Source organism: Molothrus ater, chromosome 8, assembly GCF_012460135.2.
Source record: "Molothrus ater isolate BHLD 08-10-18 breed brown headed cowbird chromosome 8, BPBGC_Mater_1.1, whole genome shotgun sequence".
In the NCBI taxonomy this organism is placed as follows: Eukaryota; Metazoa; Chordata; class Aves; order Passeriformes; family Icteridae; genus Molothrus; species Molothrus ater.
This window is the reverse complement of record NC_050485.2, coordinates 22,517,873-22,538,763: the sequence shown is the minus strand read 5'-3', so window position 1 is coordinate 22,538,763 and position 20,891 is coordinate 22,517,873. Positions and strand designations below refer to the sequence as shown.

Below are 20,891 nucleotides of genomic sequence, written 5' to 3'. Positions count from 1 at the left end.
CAGACTTCAGAGACACTCAGGCTGAAGAGCAAAAAAGGCTTTTCATATTCCCAAAAGCCCAATTTCTGGCATGGCAGACAGATCACCCCTACTCTAGCAAGCTGCTTAGCACGTGTCCAACCTAGACACCTCCATCCTGCCTTCACTTCCTTGCAGTTTCACCCCAAACTCAGTGCCCAAGTTACCTGCAACCTTGATCACTGTCCATTCAGCAGCCCTGAAGCAGGTAAGTTCTGTGAAAGCAAGCCACCAGACAAAGAGCACAATCCTCATTTCTGGAAAAAAACTGAGCTAAATGACATAAAGACAATGATTCCAGACAGGACAAACACATGCACACTCTTCCACACTACAGTATTGAATGGGAAAATACCCTTGATTAGAAACTAGTGATTCAATGCACAAAACAGTCCTGATGTTCCTAGGCCTGTTCACATCTAAGTATCAACGCTTTCCCCAATACTCCACATGACACAGACTTCTAGGAAGAAGCAAATGTTCAAAAGAGGACCACATTCAGATTAGCTCTATAAAAGCTGATTTAGGATCCTATGTGTTCCTGTACAAGAGGAATATTGGAACAGTGCTTTTCACAGTGCTGCTGTAATTTTTCAGAACTTCGAACAGAATTGCTTTTGTAGCTATACAAGTATTTGACATCAACCTGCTCTTTTATTAAAAGAAAAGTCTTGAAAACCTGTTTTTAACAGTGCAAAATACATATTTACATGCTATGTCCAACAATCTTTATCTTTTCTCACTCCCCAAACCTCTGCGCTTGCCAGGCATGGAGTAGTTGTTCATGCAGAGGTCTTTGTACAGAAACTTCTTATCTCTCTTGAGACCAAATTTAAACCCCAAATGATGCTTAAGTAATTACTGTGATTGCAGGAAAAAAGAGACTCCTTAGCCATAACAGAAATTTAATCCAGAACAAAATTCAGGCACTGATCTGAATAACTTGTACCAAAAATCAAAGTCCGTGCCAAAGCTGATTTGTCTGGGCATGCCTACCAGGCCTTTCTGTGAGCAGAGCTCTCTGCAGGCAACCACTGGGGTTACATCTTAGAAGCTGAATAATGAAGAAACATGACTCAACTGAGAAATCACTTCTGAGTCTAAAATCTGGGCTGTGCAAGAGAAACAGCTCTCTATTCCTACCACAGAGAGCTTTCTGTGAAAAAAAGAGAAGGGGAGAAAAAAAAGAAGAAAAAGGATGAAATCTGGGGACTTTCAGGTCAGTTTGAGATTAGGTGGTTAAACACCACTACAGCACAGTTATATCAGCTTATCAGTAACCAGAACAAAATCTCAAAGAAAATATTTAATGCTCAGAAGCTATAACATTAGAAATTCAAAGAAAGTGGCTACTAAGGTTACATTTGTGTTTTGAGGAGTTAAAGGTTTATTTGGGTTTTTTGTTTCTTTTTCAAGTGCAGGTGAAATAACCACAGCTGGTGTCTCAACTTCCTTACTCACACAAAGCATTCTCCCTTCCAACATCGCTACAGAAATCTCAGCCATCTGTAGCAACTTCATCCTATGCTCTACTCTTGCTCTACTCCCCAGAGCAGCTTTTCAAACACCAATGGGCAAGAGTCCTGAGAGGTACCCACCAGACAGCATGCTCTACCTCCAACTGTTGCACGTGCCATCTGCAATACAGTACATGGGAGTTGTAAGATAACTTCATAAAATCTCTATCTTGAGAAAATTCCGTTTTTTTTTGGAATGAACTGAAAGGAAGGAACAGGTGGAGCTGCTGACTGAGCAGCAGAAAAACATGAACCCTGGATGAGATACATGCACAGTATTAGACAATGAACACCATTTGTACCTACAGACTATCATGCACCTTGGGCAGATCTCTGAGGGCCTGGCACTCACTTCTCACCAACCTGCCCACCCACTTCCAGCCCTCACACCCATCATTTCCCCTCTCTACTCTGGTCAGTACCGTTATCCTTCCCCCTTGCCCCCATGGGGAAGACACCCTGAGCTCAATCCTCCCCAGCCCCACAGCCCCCTTGAGCTTGGGGCTCTGGGCCCACACACAGCCTTACAAGAAGCTCTGAACTCCAGCCCTCACTTCCTCAAAGCCTGCCCAGGTGTAAAGCTCCAGCGATTCCTTTTTCTTTGCCATTTTCCCTCCCTCCTCCCTCTCCTCCTAGCCCCACCAACATTTTCAGGCCACACAGTGAGAAGGGAGGCTGGAGTACATAGGACCATTGCAGCAGTCGTGCTGTTTCGGGCCCCCCCCAACTCAAGACAATTTCTAAGAGCCATTTTTTATCCTCCCCTCCGTGAAATGATTTCTGTTAATTGCCTGGTGGGAATCAGTTATAGGTGGGGGAGACTCTCCCCACACACACACCCTGGCCCCTAATTGGCTTATTGAAGTTTTAACGGGGCTTTCACCTGGAGAAGCTGGTAATTATTCCCTTCATTCCCCTCTTGCTTGTACCTGTAGCTTCACACTTGGGGCCTGCCTGGCTCCACGGGGGGGACTTTGTTCCCTCTAACTACAGGCCCCACACAAATGGGCCCAGCAGCAGGAAAACACGGCAAAGTGGTAATTTTCAGCCCCACGTAATTAGCCAAGGTTCTTTCAGCCCAAACTGCTGAATGGGAAGAGGGCTGCTGGGGAGGGTGCGCCATGTGGGAATGGAGGAACGGGGGCTGCTCTCAACGGGCGGACAAAGAGCTCTCGGGGGCTCCAATGTGGGCCGAGCAAGAGGAGGGGTGGGAGCGGGACAGTGCGCCTGGCACAGCTGGGCACGGCCAGCACTGGGACACAGCCCGTGGCATCCTTCCCCCAGCCTGTGCAACAGGCCAGTGCAGGATGCCAAAAATCAGTAAAGGAGAAAAGAGATCCAGTCATGCACAAAAGAAGCGTGTGAAGGGGTGCGATGCATGACACAATTCTTGAAGGCCTGGTGTAGCCTATGCTCCCAGGACAGGATTTCTAGTCTAGTACCTTCACACTGAGATTTAAAAAGGCAATAGACCCAGGGAGAATAAGCTGGACAGTGCAGATCCCAAATAGGATAGCAAGAACTGCGAGAAGGACAGAGTAAGAACTCTTATTGCTGAGAAAAATCATCATAAAGTAAACTCAAGCAGCATCTGCTCCAAAAGTCAGGCAACCATAACCAGGAGGACAGCAAAAAAGGCTCCAGGTTCTCTTTTTGCTGAGGCATCTCCCATTAGCAAACCAAAACTGTTTTTCATAGTGGGACCTTACTTGTTCTGTCTCTCTTTCTGCTACAAGACTTTTGTTTTACATAAAACTACCAGGAAACCTGCTGCATGTGGCTTCAAAAAACCTGGCCACCAGTGTATCGCTCCTGTGTTAAATCAGACTGATGTCAGATGTCCCACAAACCAGAAACTGGCATCCTGTGTGTGGCATGCTGCCTCTGCTGATTCTCAGGACTTGTTAGCATCTATGCTTTTTTTGAATTATCACCATTGCCTTCAGGATAGAAATGCTTGTCCTGACTTGTCAGGTCTTGTAGACAAGGTAAAGCTGCTGCTCAGCTGGATTAATCATCACAGTTTCAGTGCAATGGGGTCTGGGGGATTTTTTGTTTGATTTTAAAGTTTTAAAAAACCCACCTTGTGTCTCTTATGATTGCAATATCCTACTAGAAAGCAAGAATTGTCATAATCTAAAAGCTTGGTCCTGATTCTGCAATGAAGACCAGGTGAAGACCCAGCAGGGAAGTGAAAAGATGCCACTATTATCAAAGGACAGGTACGCTGGAGTGCTGAGCAAGCCCTAGGAGATGATGCAATTACAACAATCCTGACAACAAGGAAAGGAGATCCTCAGGGACTCCAATTGTAGGAAGGGAGCAGGCAGGCAGCACAACCCCCAGGGCACAGACTTTTAATTTCTGAGCTGCCTAAAATACAACAGTGACACAATGCTGCAGCAGGTTGCAAACTAGAGAAGCAAATTGCCTGATTCAACCCCATGATTCTGGTTTCTTTTCATGCCATATCTATTTCTATCACATTTTATGAAAGATTCTTCCAGAAAAGATTATTTTTCAATTTCAATCCTATTTATTTCAGCCTCACCCAAGATGCCTTAAGTACCAGCCACAGACAGAGGAGTTCAGCCAGATACTATGTGCCTTTGACCCATCAATTCTCAAGACTTTTCCTTAGAACAACTTTTGACACCTCTGGACAAAGTATGCTTGCTGTGAAATCCATGCCAGCATCTAAGCAGCAGACACCAAGAATGAACAAAAGCAGGCCCATGTTGACCAGGCCAATTTCAAGCCTGTGCAGAGAAAGAGTGAACACTCCCTGCACCGGTGGGAAAAGATATGTAATGTCATCTCTGCTCACACTTTATCACAAACCTTATAGTGTCCAGGGCTTTTTCTTCTTATAATCTCACACCCTACAAGAGGACATGTGGAATTGATTTAATATTCCAGTTGTCACTGCTTTGGACAAAAGTCTAAATATTTGCTCATGTGTAGAAAATGCTTAAAGAATCATGATGCAAAAGAAGAAAATCTCTTCTATTTATAAAATACGACCTTTCTATTTTTTAAGGTTTGGGACTGCCAAGACCAATCCCAGTATTTTTTCAGATGTGACTGGCAAATTTTCAGTTAACAAGTATTGTTTTAAAAATGCAAGCATATATATATAGAATGACATTTTATATAAACTTTTCCATTAGAATCTATGACAGAAAATTACTTTTCAATAAGCAGCAATCCATGCATGCCAGTGAGGTCAGGGGGAAGGGAGAATCCTTTCAGGTCTGCCAGAACAACTAAAAATCAAGAATGCTTCAGTTTAAAAGTGGAGGTGGAAGGAATCTCTTTTACTGGTGCCACAAGCCACAAATTATTTTTGTCTTTTTCATTTTGCCATACAGACACATGTATAAAAATTCAAACTATAACATTCAGAGAATTTTGAAAAAAGTAATCAAGATGGTGAGGAAGAAGAGGAGTCAAACTTATACTTTCCTTATCTCAGCACACAGGGTGCAGCAGTTCTTTCTCAATACCATGCAGAGGCAGGAGTTGTACTTGTTCATGCTTTTAGGGGAAAGAACCCAAATCACAAAAGCAGTGTGCTTGATCTTCCTCCTCTGCCTTGTGATATTCAAACTATTTACAAATTAAGTCTAAATGAGTTCTTCGTCAGGGGAGAGGGAAATAATGCTCAGAGGGTTTTAAGAAGTCAAAGAAAAGGTGAAAGGGGAAAGGCATGTATATGGAGCACATGTTACACACAGAGAGGGCCAGGACACTGAGGCATGGAGACACAGGTGCTCTGTGGAGGAGGGAAGCAAAGCCTCATCTGCGTTTAACTCAGCCATGAAATGACTCCTAGAGCTTTCCTGTGCTGATCATTCCAGTCCTGACGTGGACACGCTTGCAACAACCTTAATCCACTTGCCCCTAAAGCTCTGGGCAGCTTCCACCTCCCCAGTTCTCCACTCTCCACAATATGATTTGCTTCAGGGTTTTCATACTACGTGTTTGGAGCATGTCAACTCTTCAGCCCTAAGCAACCAAGATCCTGAATAAAACCCCTCCTCCCCATCTGCAGGTTCAGGGCATGCTTGGTTGTGAGCAAGCACCAGAGTGAGAAATCAAACCTGGCAGTCAGGCCAGAAAGCTCCAGCCCTGCACGCAGAGAAAGGCATACAAGGTTTCATTAACAGATAATACACATCTAAGGCACAAAGAAGTTTAGTGGCCACGTCCCACATGGATCCCAAACCACCCAAAAACTCGCTGGAAAAGTTTTGCAGAAGCCAGAGTTCAAACCATGCTGACATCAATAAGGTACAGTTTCACAGCACAGATTATCACCTTCAGAATCTGTAATCAGGCTGGCCTGCAAGGCAGGCTAAGAATTATTACATTTCACTGATAACTGAGATAAGCCAAATGAAGATAGGAAAGTGATCAGGCAAAATAGATGGCGCAGACATAGGGAAAGGATAAGACAAGAAGATTAGCAATAATTTATTACAATGCTTTATGTCAGTATATTGGGAAAAAATTACACATAAAATGGTATAAGAGGGAAAGGATTGCATTAGAAAGGACTGATAAAAAGACTCTTCAGGCACACATCTCAAGTCTGCAATGGAAAAGAGGACTCCCTAACATACATTGTCCTTTGATGACAAAAAATATCTGATAAAGGGATATTAAGTACCACACTGCCTCCTGCCACTCAGAAAGCTGCTGTCCAGGTGAAGCAGGACAACCTGCTGGCAGTCAATCCCCTAAGACTTCAAGGAACAGAAGTCTGGAAGCTTTAAATGCATAGGCAGTTTTGTGGGTAGGAGTGTGAAACCACAGTTTCCTCCTTTCCTTTCCATTGCTTGCCCTATTTCCATGTGCTCTGAGAATTTAGGAAGTCACATCCAAAAACACAGCTATTAAAAGAACAATTTCTACTTAAGTCAAACACCCATACAAAGAAATGCCAAAACCAAGCTCACTCACACGTCCTACACTGAAATGAGCACATTACTCAAACACCAGTATTTGATTCTGCAGCCAGTTACAAGTGTCCCAGTCAAAACTGTCACTCATCTTTTATCATGTGAATACACAAGAACCAATTACATGGCCATCAATTCATGTTGGGCTGCATCTCTGTGGGCTCCAATCAGAGGCTGCACTGGGAGGAAGTGATGAGCTTACCACAGCTCAGGGATGCCTGAACTCCACTCCAAACAACAACTGGCCAGCAAGTACCTGCAAGTTGTGGCTTGCTACTGCTTCACACAAGGCCATCAATACTAGAGTTGGGGTATCTTGGGAAAAATATTAAAACTTTAAACAGAGTGAAGGGTATCCAGAGAGAGAAATCATTCACTGTATAACCACATAGGACAATCAGGCAAAAGGTTTAAAAATGGAACAACACGTTTCTTCTTCAGGACACAAGACTGAATTTAAAAGGAGCCTGTGAAGCCCAGAACATTAACAGATTCAGAAAGAAAAGATGAGCTGCTCACAGAGCTATCTTCTGCAAATATGAAAGAAACAATGGTCCAGATGAAAACTCTAGCCAGGGAAACCCTGACCTCTCCTCGTTGGAAGCTGGGAAGGAATAGGCAGGAAAGGATCTTTTGCTCTTGTTTCTTACGTTCTCCATAGACATTTACTACTGACCTCTGCTGAATACCAAATGCTGGGGTAGAAGCATGCTGGACTGACCCACCACAGCCAGAAGAAGAAGAGAAATGCTCACTTTTGTCAAGCCATGGCCCATCAAGCTCAACTTTTTCATCTCCAGTGGTACTGGCAGATGCTGTTCAGGAAGAACATGTAAGCTTGGCAACCTTCTGTGGTCATTCACTTTGCACCCACAGTTTCTGTATTAAGAATTTTAAAGAGTGTATCCCCATCTAGTCCCTCATTATGAACCTGCCATTCAAGAATTTACAAAATCACTTTCAAAACTGCTGTCATTATTCACCTCCACAACCTTATGCTCTGTGACCATCAGAAAACAGATGTTAGAGAAACATTACTCTTTTCTAATATCTGGAGCATGCTCCCTTGCTTCTCGACTGTCAAAGAGGAGAAAATCCAGAGGAAGTGTACAGAAAATGAAAACATGCTCTAGGCCAAGACAGAAAATCGGATGCAAGAGAGAAACTCTTCAATCAGACAGTCCTGCTCCATCCCCATCCCTCATTAAATCAGCCTGAACAGCCAAAGCAGGTCACTGAATAAAGCACAGGTGTAAAGCTCAACACAGCTCCATCAGAAGGAAGAGACCAAGCACAGCAATAGCAGCAATTGCTGCTACTGAGGAGTTCACTTCTTTCAGGAGTGGGGAAGAGGTACACAGCTTTCTTTTTCCCCTGAAAGAAACCTAAGCTGTTGGGTTCCAGCTTGCAAGACTTTTCAGCCCCCACACTAATAAATCTTTGGGACTATAAATCACCTTGGTACAGGTCTCTCCTCACAAAGGAAATGGGCTCTCTCTTGTCATTAGCTGCCTGTGTCTACCAACCATAGCAGGGCCTCATTCAAGTCCTCTTTGATGGACGGTTAGACTTAAAGGAATATGTACTTCAATCTCAGAGGGGAAAGAACAAGAATTTACTAATTAGACAGGATAGGATTAGACAGGCAATGCACATTAAAAGCTGGCTTTAATACCTGGTCGCAAATTAGCCCTGCACCTGCTAAGTGTGAGGATGCCTACAAAGCAGTAAGAGTACATCCCACATGTAGGGATGGTGAATGGAGCATCATGAGCCCACAACACCTCTTCAGAAGAAGAAAGTGGTTGCAGTGGTAGTGTTCCATGCAGCTGGGAGGGAAGGTAGAGAAGACCTGACAAATCCTAGATAATGAACCACAGAACACAATACAGGCAACACTGTACAGAAAGAACAGACTTTCCACTCTGCCTTCCAGTCTGTAACAGTCTCACACTGCTCTGAAAAGAAACCAGAGGCAATGGAGCCAAGAAGAGAGCCAGAGCCACACAATTCCGTCCACGTTTCCAGTGTCCGATTCAACTCACAGCAGAGATTCAGGATGCCAGCAAGCCAAGGAAACTGAAGCTTAGCTACAGGCAAGAGGCACTCTGGCATGCTCCATTTGAAAGTGTATTAGCATTCAAGCCAAATGCACACACAGAGGAGAAATTCCCATTCTTCAGAGGAACTGGTTTCCCTTCAAGGATGACTATCTTGGGTTACTCATTTGCTCCTTTCCAAATTTCAGCCTCTCTGGTCCTGTTCCCTCTTGCCTTATTTTAAACAGTCTGCCAAGCATCTTCTGTGAGGACTGAAGTGGCAAAGAACATGTTGCAATGGGAGACATCATCCTCCTGATATGTGCCAGACCTAATACAGGAGAAGCCCATCTCTGAGCCATGCTTTCATTTTTATCAGTATTTTCTCTAAGCCTGAAGATATTCCTGTGGGCAGTGCTATGTTCTGTGTCAAAATGCCAAAATTCAGCACTAAGTGATAAGTCAGAGATTTACATTTATGACTTCTGTAAATTCATACCATCTGCAACCTCATCCTGAGCACACAGACGACAGAGCCTGCCCAGGATGAAGGCAGTGCTGCTGCAAACATCTCCCCCTCTGCCAGGAAACACCTTCTCTGTAGACAGAACCCTTCCTTCAGTAGTTTCCTAAAATCTTTATTGATACACTCATGTATTCTCTCTCCTGAGCTGGAACAGAAAAGTTTGTAACTGTAGATTGGAAGAGCAACATACATTGCATACCACTCCCCCTTCTCCTCTTCCCCCAGCCTTTCCTGAGAGCACTGACTGATAAATAATCCATTCCATGCTTGGAAAAAAGAAACTGTCCCCCTCTACTTCTAACCAGGAAATGCAATGTAAAACCTTGTCCCTTGAATTCTCTCTGAGTTACTCCTTGCCCCCATTCATACATACAGATGTACATACAAAGCACATCCATGTCTGCCTGTTCCTCAAGCTGGCACAAGCTATTTGGATCACAAAGCTGTGCACAAGCCCACCAGACATTCTGTGCTGGAAGTTGGCCTGTCTTCCCATGGATATGTGGAAATTTCTGTTGGATACAACAGCTCTAGATAGAGGTAGAACCAGGCAAATACACATTAAACAAGTGTGTTTTGTGCAGCATGGGCTTGATATGCAGTATAAAGCAGGCTTGAATTGACTCCATTGATCATAATCAAAAACATATCCCTTTGCTTCAAACAAACTAGTCCATTTTGGATAGTCTAGAAATTTGATTCAGCAATCAAAACTTGAATCAGAAAGTTATAATCACCTGCAGCCTCCTGTATACTTTTTAGTTTCCTTCAGGAAACTAGGACTAGCAACTGCCTTCATGTGTACACAATCATTACCTTCTTGCCTTAATAAATAAAGAACTGGTGCTTTACTATAATTCTTCCTCCTGCAGCAGTCTGAAAGTTTTACTCTGATAAATTCAGTACTTTTGCATTTCTCTCCCAAATTTTTTTTTTTTTTTTTTTTTTTTTTTTTTTACTTCTAGAAAAACCAAGGGCAGGGGGGAATCCTCTAAAGAGGCCCAGTGCTTCCCTCCTTGTAATGAAACCCTGTAATGGAATGCCCTGCACTCCAATTAGGAAGAAATGCTAATTTTCTCCAGTTGAGCACCCCCTCTAGATGTATCTAATTTGTTTCACTGCTTTCATCTCTCCCCTCCATCACATTTTCATTTAAAGGTTATGATCTGTTTGTGCCCTCCGTGCCGCGCCCTGACAAGACACCCCTATGAGAGGTTGCAGGGGCCATGTCGCCTTTGCTAACCCCCTTCCCAAACAAAAACCAAAGCTTTTTTCCCTCCACTGCCTCTTTAAGAAATGCAGAAAGATGAAGGGGAGGAGCAGGGAATTGGGAAGGCAATAATTAAAAATAAGAAGTAAGCCCTCTTGCAAGTTAGGTTGTTGGTTGTTTCCAACAAAAGGTTAGAGACCTTTGCACCATGACCAACACCAGTAGGACCAGTGGAGGCCAGCCAGGAGCAACAGCATCACAGAGCTTTGCTACTTCTGCAGATCCATTTAGGAACACTGCCATGCAGAATACTCTTTTGCAAAAAGTTTTTAGATGCAAAATTGTTTAGCTCCTTGTAGGTCTTGGGGAATACATTTTGTCTCGTTTGTCACAGTGAGAGTCTGGTCAGAAAGGACATGAAGAGGTGGCTCAGCTGAGGAGAAATTCTCAATAATGCATTCCCACTCCTCTCTGAATGGCTTATGCCTTGTTCTGGGACTCTGTGTTCTGAAAACTCGTTCAGGAGAGCAGAGACTTCAGATGGGTAGCATAGGCCTTGGAATAACTCTTCATGGCATCCATAAGTTTGTGCTGCCATGGCTGTGGCTGGACAGACATGTAAAACCTCAGGGTAGAACCCATCTGGACAGGTTACTCACCCAGAAGAGCTGGCACCACATAGGGAAAAGGCATCCAGATGTCCTTGCTGGTGCCACACCACTTCCCACAGAAATTTCAAAGTCACCAAAAGACTATTACTGAACAAAAATAATAAAAAATGCAGCCACCATCCTACCTCCAAGCAAAGCCTCTTTGAAGCCTGCCCCAGTATTCTCAAATAAAACAGTATTCCTGGATCTGAACCCACAGTCTTCCCTACATACAAACCCTGTTCCTAAGCCAAGCTATTCATTACTTGTGTTCAGCCTCTCCCTCCCTTCACTTCAATTTTCTCCATCAGTTCTTGTCTGTTCGAAAGGAAATCATAGATCTACACTCTCTAGATACAAGTTTCAACACACACCTGTTGTCAACATCCTGTAAGTAGAAAGTGACCAAAGAACCTCTTTGGAGGAAAAACAACTAAGTGGGCCCTGATTGAAAAGGACTGGAAACTGCTGGGTTCCACTGGTGGCACTGCCTGGAAAAACCGCCCTCTTGGAAAAAGAACAGCTGGACACGCTGCCCAGACTGAGCATTGAGTAGCCTGTTCTTGACAGTAAGATAAAGATGGAAAAGTACTGCAAGAGTGTTTTCTGTTATTAATAGGCACTTTGCTAATACTGCTCAAGATGGTCAGCTCCCTCTCAGTCATTTCCTGCTGCAGCCTCTGAATCCCATTGGTCACAGCACTATATGGTCCATTACAAGCTATTTCCTCTCTACATTTGCAATGCCTCCAAAAGCTTTTGCAGAAAGTGCAATGCCTCCAAAAGCTTTTGCAGAAAGTCCTGATGATCTCCCTTCCTGCCTCCCTCTACAGACACAATTCCCTCATAATTTGACTTTCTGGGATCACAAATGGGGAGCGGGTAAGAGGCACACAAAGATTTACTCTTCATGGATAGCAGCCTTGCCCCTTCTTCCCCTTCCAGGCCCCCTCTCTATCTGGTCCATGCAAACAAACCCTGAGTGGGAAAGAGCGTTTGGAAGAGGCCTGTGTCTGGGCCAGCCGCCTTTCATCCAGAAGATGCCTCCTCCTGTTGGAAAATACAAGCATTGTGTGAAAACATTTTAATATATTCATGCACATTCCTATAGCTCGCAGGAGCGAGTGGGTCTCAGCACCCTCCCCTCCCTGCCTTCCAAATGATTTTCATAGGCAACGATGCACTGGGAATACCACTTGTTTTCTCAAATGCCCGCAAGTATGTAAATTGTGGGAATATGCAGGCCAAGGGCTGTGGTTTTATTGTGCTGCAGAAAAGATTTTACTAATTACTTGCCTAAACTCCAAAGCAGTACGCCTGCTTTTTTACAAAGCGGGAGAGTGGGGAAGGTGGGGGTGGTGGGAAGAGGAGGAGGGGGACTAAAGAGAAAAAAAATAGCAAGGGGAAGGGAGAGTAAAGGGAAAGAGGGAGAAGGAAAGGGAGCACAAGGGATGCATTTCAAAGTTTCTCCAGCAATTGGATGGGGGGGAGCTGGGCCCAATGTGAAATCATAGAGGTCAAAGGTGGGTCTCCCTCCCTTGTGAGAAAGTGGTGAATCAGGACGGTTTATCAAACGATCATTTTCTTTTGAAACTGGGAGGCAGAGGCTGGGACAATTCTGCAGATGTGCTTGATGAGTTCGGGACAAAAATGGGCCGCCTCCTCCCCCCCTCCCCCCTTTAAAGTCTCCCATCAGGGGTTGCTTCTCCCTCCACTGCTTCCAGGACCCTCCCCTCCCTTCTTCAGTGGTCAGCTGAGACCCCCACCCACTGACCGCCTTTGTATTCCTGGCCTTTGGACACAGTGACAGGGCCCTTTATGAGACCCCAATCAAGACCCCCATGTCACAGGTACCTAGTAGAGATACCAGACCCTTTTCAAATGAGGAACAACAAGGAAAATATGCTGGCCCATTGTCCCAGCACAGCACCAAGGGAGATGAAAGGGACAGGCTGCTCCCTCTCCGCAGACTGCCTGCCAATCAACCCCAGTTATTAAGGTCACGATGTGGAAACTCTTCTGACCTACACCTAATCAAAGATGCACCAAGGACTTTTGAGACAACATGGGGGAAGGTGGGAGAGCAAGCATCCCCTGTCCTCTCCACCCATAAATACAGTGGAGCTTCCACAGCAAATTAGTAGGAGTTACCCCAGCTAGTGCTGCAGCACGCTTGCCCCAGGTACCACTAGGGCAGCCAAGCAGAGCTCTGTGCTGGCATGCAGCCTCAGAAGAGCTTAAATTAAAAGCATTTCTCACTGAAAAGTTACAGAGTGAGCAACACTGGAGGTGGCTCAGAAGCCGCGATAGAGGACACTGTGAGACAAATACTAAGCATCCTCTTTCCTATTGCTGATATCTTTGCGTGGGCTGTGGGTTTCACCAAACATGGTCAGCACCATCCAACAGAGAGTCTTGAAGAAAAACTCAGTAGATGTGAATCTCTGAGTCTCCAAAAGCTGAAGCACCTGCAAGAGTGGACAGATGCCAATAGTGCAGAGCAGACATTCTGACTCCCCCCTTGCATGATACAGGATGAAGATACCAAGATGATGCTGATGGTGGCAGTTTTTGGGACTACACAGAAATATCTCACAGAGAGGAGGTAGGAGCCATGTGCACTGCCAGAACTACGAGATGAAGACAAAACAATTAGAGCTTGGGTCAGATGGGATCAGAGAAGCACATCCCACCAGACAGCTCGAGAGCACTTGGAACATGGACAAGATCAACTGCCTCTGAAGGTTGTTCTGCATCACTCACTGAGTCATCACCATACACTCAGAACAGTCAGACATAATACTTCAATCTGACAAGTGACACAAGAAATGACAGACTACATTCTGTGATAGTTCACATAAAAAGGAAAGGAAAAAATCCAAACTCCATAACAGGAACATTATTCAGCATATATAGGATGCTTCTGCAAGTGCATGACTTTGAATTAGGTCCTCCAGAAGAGCCACACGGTGGGTGTAAGTCATAGACACCACTGGCACACTTATGATCAGTCTTGAAGAATCCTAAATTTTTGACACTCTTCTTCATGTACCTTAACTACTGTCATTCAGGGAAAACCCTTCCTGATCCCATGCCAGCTTGCTGCTCTCATCCTGTTGGCATTCTTTAAAGCCCACCTGGATGAAGGTTTTAGTGAAAGGAGAACAAATTTGGGGTGGCAGTATAGTGAAGCCATAGAAAGTGGAACAGTCACAGCAACCAAGCTGCAAGTTTCTTTATGCTAAACATTGCTCATGTGTTGGCTCATTTTCCTCTGTCTTTTAGCTAAAAGGTACCAGTGCAGTGCTACTGGAGTCCCCCATTCCTGTCAGACAGCCTGCAGAAGGTAACAGCCTACGAGTGGTGACCAGCTGGGTAAGAGATGAGAAGTGGAAGATTTCAAAAGAGCTCTGGGACAAAGATTCATGTCTTTACACAAACCCTACTACATTGCTTCCCAACTGCAAGTCATTGACATTCCTAAAACTATACCTTTGTTCCTTGGCTTTTACACAACTGTTGAAGCACGTGGAAAACAGCTTTTTTTTTTCTTGATGTTGAACCAACTGCTTAGCCATGGCAAGGCATGGTCTGGTTTAGGTCGTTGCAAGCCAAGATCCAAACTGACACCTCAGACATTGTAAGCTGCTGTGCTCAGAGCAGACATTAGTTAAGCCCTACAGCACAAAAGACAGATATTGCCTTTACTTCAGGGCAATATCCTCCACTATCACCCTCCTTTCAAATGCCAATGGCAGGCTGAGGGCCAGTCTCCTGCTGTCCTCAGAATGAATCAACACTCCTTTAGAAGGGTCAGGCTGCTATCTTAGGACACTACAGCTTCACTTCCCACCTCAGGGCATGAGCTTGCATCCTCTGAGTGACAGGTTCAGCCTCATCTGGGAGGAGTAACGGTGGAAGCTGAGCCTGCTTAGAGGCATCTGCACCTGGGGCTCTCACCGCGCAAGAAAGGTCCATCCCTCTGTGTCCCTCCCCGCCCCCAAAAGCAGTCATTTGAAAGGCGGGGAGGGAACAGACACCACTCTAATTGTAGGAGTGAAACCTGGCATCCTCCTGCTCATCTACCTTTGCACTCCATTTCTGTTTCTCTTTGAACCTCTGGTACAGCTTGTCAGGTCGCTGCCCTCCTGAGAGATCAGAAAAAAAAAATAAAACAGTGATTACTATTGTACACTGATATGCACGCTGGAGAAAGAGGGAGAGAAAAGGAGAGAGAGAACAGCCTCCATGTGTCAGACTATGAAAGGGCTTCGACTGAAGCCACCTGAAAAACAAACCCTTAATTTAAATGTTAATGAAAGTGCTGAAGAGACATCAGAGGCTTTCATTTCTCTACAAGGAACAGAAACACCAGGTCTAGAATTTATGGCCCCCTTCACCTCCCCTCTCTTCTTCTCTGCTCCATCAGCCACAGAAGTAAGGAAAGGAAAAAAACCCTAATTTTAACATTAACTCCACACTTCCACCCTAGGATGCAATTGCTAAATTATCTGTTGGCAGGACACTGATCAAAGGTGGAAAAACAAAGGCACACTGCACAACCGAGCAAAGGTAAACAGCAGCCAAGGTCTGGTGAAGTTACCTTCTCCCCCTGCGAACTTAAAAAGCAAAGAGAAAACAATCACAAACTGGAAATGGAAACCTCAAACCATAAGGTTGCCAGCTCCCTCAACTAAGTTTCTTCTGTCACATCGATTAAACAGTCATGGATTCTCCTGTGCAAACCATGCAGCACAAGAAAGATGCTTCCTCCAAGCTTTCTGAGACAGACTTTCCCCTCAAGCAAGGGGAAAAATGATAAAAAACTGCAGGGGGAGGAAAAAAAATTCAATATGCAACACAGCTCAACACAATTAGAAACAGATGTCTGCGTTCCAATTCAGTCAGCTACTGCCTTCCAAAACCTGCTCACCTGCCTGCAACCACTAGTGAGACAATTCACACAGTCACAGAAAATATATACATTAGAGTATTGGCCAAAAGTGACAAAAAGGGAGGAAGCGATCAATCACGTGAGTTTTAGAGGGCAAAAGAAAGAAACTGAAGGGAAGAAAGGTAAGCTGCAGTTTCTCAATTCTAGAAACAACAAATATGCAAACATTTCTATGAGGAGAGGGAAAACAAACATGCATGTTCGTGTGTTCACCCACGTGAAGAAGACCAAATAGAGCTATTATCATACAATGAAAGAAGGTAAAACAAAGTCTTTCTTCCTCCCAACATCAAGGGAACAGTCAGAGCAAATGGATAAGACACAGGTGTCATTTTAGCTCCAGAGGGGAGAAACTGATACTCATTTCCTGCTCCTCAGCTTTAGGGTGAAAGAGCACCAAGTCAGTTATGACTATTGCATATACCTAGAAACCCACATCCAGATCGCCCTCTGAGGTCAGTAAAAGATGGCAGTTAATGCCACCACTAACTCTGCACGTCCACTCTGGGATCTCACAGTTGAGCAGGTTCTTCCTGCCCTGCTTAAGAAACAGCTGCAGGTCAGAGTCCCCTCTCAATTATTCAAACCGACCAGGCTCTGGGAAGATCCCCAAGGACAGCAGAGCTATTGCTGCCGGCTGTTTTGCTGGCAATGCACAAACCCCAACAAAACTCAGTTACTTCTCCCAAGTCCTAGCAGACTCAGAGAGGTTAACTGCACAAAGCAAGGTCAAAGCAGAGCACACTACAGCCAACAGCTCATCTTGATATGCAGTAGGGGAAACCTGCTGATAAAATCGGAGTAAGAAATGAGGGCAGGGGAACATTATCCAACATTTTAACTTCTACCCATTAGGGCTTCAATTGCACAGTTAAAACCACTGCAAAATTGCTCTGATTCAAGTGGGTTGTTTTGCTCTAAGGCAACCTGCAAGATCAAATTGTTACTCTTTCACAAGAAGTTTCTAGAAAGCCATTAAAAAGAAGCCCTCAATATTAATCATTTTCATCGCTCCCAATGGAAGAGAGGCCCATTCAGTAAAGTAACCTTTCTCTTCCTTCCTTTCCCCAATGAGTTTGGGGCATGTTTCACAATTTGCCTGAAGTTGTCCGTAGAAGCAGAGATCTCCTCAGATATTACTTCCTCATAATAATCCATGGGAGAGGCAATTAGGTTAAAATCAGCATGTTTAAACACAGGAGTTGGGTCTCAACTACAACACTGCATAAACAGAAGAGCCAGCCCGGCTTTTTAAATTTAGCTGTTCATGTAAGTACATATTTTCCTTTAAATTAGGCATCCAATGCAGACAGCTAGTCTTCAGTACAAACTTTCATTCTCTCTGCAGTTACCTTGCACTTCACCAAGGCAATATCCACAAGGAGAGGTCATCTATTGCAGCAGACTAATGACAAAGTCAGAAAACAAGAGACTGTCTCTTGGGCTTACACACCCAAAGCATGCTTCTGTCACAGTAGGGCACTTTATGATTGCCCCAGAGTGTACCAGGGGTTTCCTAGCTCTCTACCTACAGCTGAAACTTGGCATCCTGCTGCTCATCTACAGTCGCACGTTGGAAACCATCTGTGTGCCTCTGTCTTCTCTTTGCTTCCTTTAAAATCTGACACACTTTGAGTACAGCATCTCATGACAAATATTTAAATATTTAAAAATGAAAATAGCAAATGCCAGTGGCCAGGCCTGGCAGGAGAAGTCAGCTTAGATCTGAGTACTTTTTCAAATTCAACACAAAAAAAATCTGGATCCAAGATTCATAATGAATCTAACATGAAGGTGCACTCTTTTCTTTCCCCTCCAGTTTACATTGTACACTGCTCCCATCTCTTCCCTGGCTACTGCCACCTCAGGGAACCAGAAAGCATGAAGGTTCCACTGCTCTACCAGAAACTCCCGAGTTTGCCTCACTTTGCACATTTGAATTGGTCCACTGCACTTAGGCTTGCCGTGGTCCCTGAGCACAAATAAGTCACTGCAGCAAGCACCAGTAAATGAAAGTTTAACATCTGCGTGATGCAGAGTTCAAGAGGCAAATGAACTCATGGGGGGAAGAAGATTATGAGCAGCTAAGAGATGTAGTTTAGGGTACGAAGCAGAGTAAGTACAGCATTTTACTAAGCCATAGAGAAGGACAGCTTCAGAGATCAATTAAACCAGTGGCTGAAAGAAGCTGAGGTACCCATATTTTAAGTATCCTACTTTAAGAACTCTCTCAGAATCTCCTCTAGTCACTTATGAGACATGCAACGTGTGACCTGCTATTCAAAGCACACCAACCAGCATAACTTTGCAGAGTTGCTGAAAACCCAGAATGAACACAATGCCCTCCCATCCCCATTACCCTGCAGAGAGCACTGTTAGGGATCCCCAAAGCAATGAAGCTCCAACAACACACATGGATGTCAAGACACTTCCATGGCTGAAAAAGTTATGTAAAGGACAAAGCACAGTTTTCCTCTGCACAGTATGAAGAGATGATCCAATATTCTTGGTACCCTTTTAATACCTTTCCCCCTACCTCATCTCTCTTACAGGAATCATTCTGTTTGCAGATCTAGAAACATCCAGAATAGCACCACTACACTAAGAACAAGGAAGCCTCCTCCTCCAGCTCTGCACATCTACAGGATGATCTCCGTAGTGACACAAGGAAACTATGGACAAATCAAAGCAGAATACCTAAGGGAAAATGCCTGAAACCAGAGGAGCTGTGCTCTAAGAGCACAAGTCTCTAATGTTTAGCCTGAGTGTACAGGCACTGTCCTCTAGAGTAGCAGCCCCGCAGTGCACGGACTACAGCAGCCACGGCAAAAACCCAGTGGTGGGTCAGGAACATATGGGATACTTTGTAAGAAGCTTCACACAGAGGAAGATATCACTGAAAAGATGAAAAGTTTCACACCATTAACAGCTGAAGTTCAGTAAGAATACCACCCTGACTACTCTAGAGAGTCTAAATCCTGGCGAAGTTCCAGGTCAGGAAACTACAGCTTCTCCAAAGCGATTTTGAACGGCTAGAGTTGGAGGAGCCTTTCTTGCTCCTACCCTACTGAACAGAACTGCTCTGAGCTCTGTGTGTCCACAGTAGACACAGCTGCCATTTCTTAGCATCAATGGGCCAAAATACTGAGGTGGTTGGAGCCTTACTCCCCAGCAGTTATACAGCAGTAGAACTACCTGTCCTTATGGAGGAGATCTCAGTTCACATCAGCACAATTGAGAAGGGAGAATCAGAAGGTCACGTTAAATGTTTAGGAGGAAGTGGAGGTTATAGGCCATGTTCAGCCTCACTGGGGAACAAATGTATCCAAACTCTGGCTAGAAGGATGGGGACTGCAAGGGAGGAAAAGCTTTAGACATAAGTGCATAAGGAATGCATATGGGTGAAATATGGGCTCTTGCAAATAAAACAGAAACCACAGAGCTCCCCAAAGCAGACTTTCCTAGAAACCAGATATTATCTTTTTGATACTCACGCTCATTAGACAGCAAGTAATAAAACCTATTAGTGAAAAATTCATCTCCCCTGCCCCTTGCCCTGGCCAACCCCCACCACATGCCCTCCTGCTCTGATCCTCTCTCTCTTCTAGGATGGCTGCGATTTGTTCTGAGAAGCGACAGGTTTATAGGTTAGCCGACACCTTCTCTCTGTGGAATTTTAATTAACTTCTCCCATCGTCAATATGTTAAGGAGCAGGGTTCCCATTATACGAGGTCAGCAGCGTGTTTCAGGCCCTGCTATATCAGCCGTCAAATTGAAGAATTAATGACGTGGCTAATTGGCTCTAATTCTCCACACCCCCCTCCCTAAAATATGGAGGGGTAAGGGGGGAGTGCAGTAGGCTGGGCTAGTGGGAGAGGCTGGTACAGTCCACAGTCTCATAAAAAATGAGAGTGGACAATTTAAGCCCACTTGTTCATGGGTTAGCTGTTCCACCACCTCCAATTTATCACCCTGCAGGGAGGAAAGGGGAGGTGGGGAGACTGAGGGTAAATATTGTGACAGAGAGTGTGCACAAGCACGCACACCACGGAGAGGAACACCATCCTGACAAGAGGCCACGGCAGTAGGTCATCACTTAGGAGTAGGAAGCAGAATGCCACTGGCCTCTAACCAGCCACAGTGCCTGAGCCAGAGCCTGTCTGCCAGAAAAGGGACCCTTGCAGCACAGAAGACAGCAAAAGGCTTCTTTCTCACATCTTGCAGCAGAACTAACACACATGGCTATTCTCAAAAACACGAATTGTCTCCAACACTCAGAGCAAAGGAATAAGGCAACAGCAAAATCATAGTAAGCCTGGAGTGTCATTTCTCTGATAAAGCCATTAGCTCTGTACCACTGAGTTTCTGCTGCCTGCAAAACAAGCTTGGAAATCTAACAAGGACAGCAGTTGTGGACAGTATTTTGGTTTTGCACAAGCCTAAAACTCAGCGGTTGCAGACATCACATGAGCAGCAACAGCAGCTCTTCTTCCCCTTTTCCTGAGGTATGCTGAGGAAGAACCTCTCTTGCATGCAGGCCAGTTTAACAGGCAACCAAAGAGACAGATCGCTGTTGGTTGGTGTACAATTTTAACAGTGAGAGTTTCTCAGATTTTCACTTCCTCAATAACAGTAGCACTTCAAAGAACACCCTGGAAGACACTGGTGTATGTATTGCCCTTGCCTTCCACACTGAAACTGTACTTGTAGCATTCTATGCACTAGAAGCACAGAGCTACAGGCAACAGAGGCTGGAAAACCACATCCCTGAACTCTACTTCATCTTTGCCAGTTCAACACGTACAAAAAAACCTGAGTTCTAACCACTGCACGCAGCTCTCAAGCAGAGACCTTTTTACTCAGAATCTCTCCTGCCAGAGAATGAGAATACAAGTTGGCATCTTTTCAGCACTGAAAAATCTCAAGAGGATCCAGCTCACTGTTTCTAATTAGCAAGTCAGCGTTCCTTCCTCAAGAAAGAATGAACAGGTCCCACCTGCAGCACTAAGAGG

At 44.7% G+C, this 20,891-nt stretch overlaps 1 protein-coding gene across 2 annotated transcripts in view; it reads right to left on the bottom strand.

Annotated features, from left to right (window-relative positions):
- FBXW4 (F-box and WD repeat domain containing 4) overlaps positions 1-20,891 on the bottom strand; it is a 59,603-nt gene that overhangs the window by 20,387 nt on the left and 18,325 nt on the right. The window lies entirely within an intron of this gene.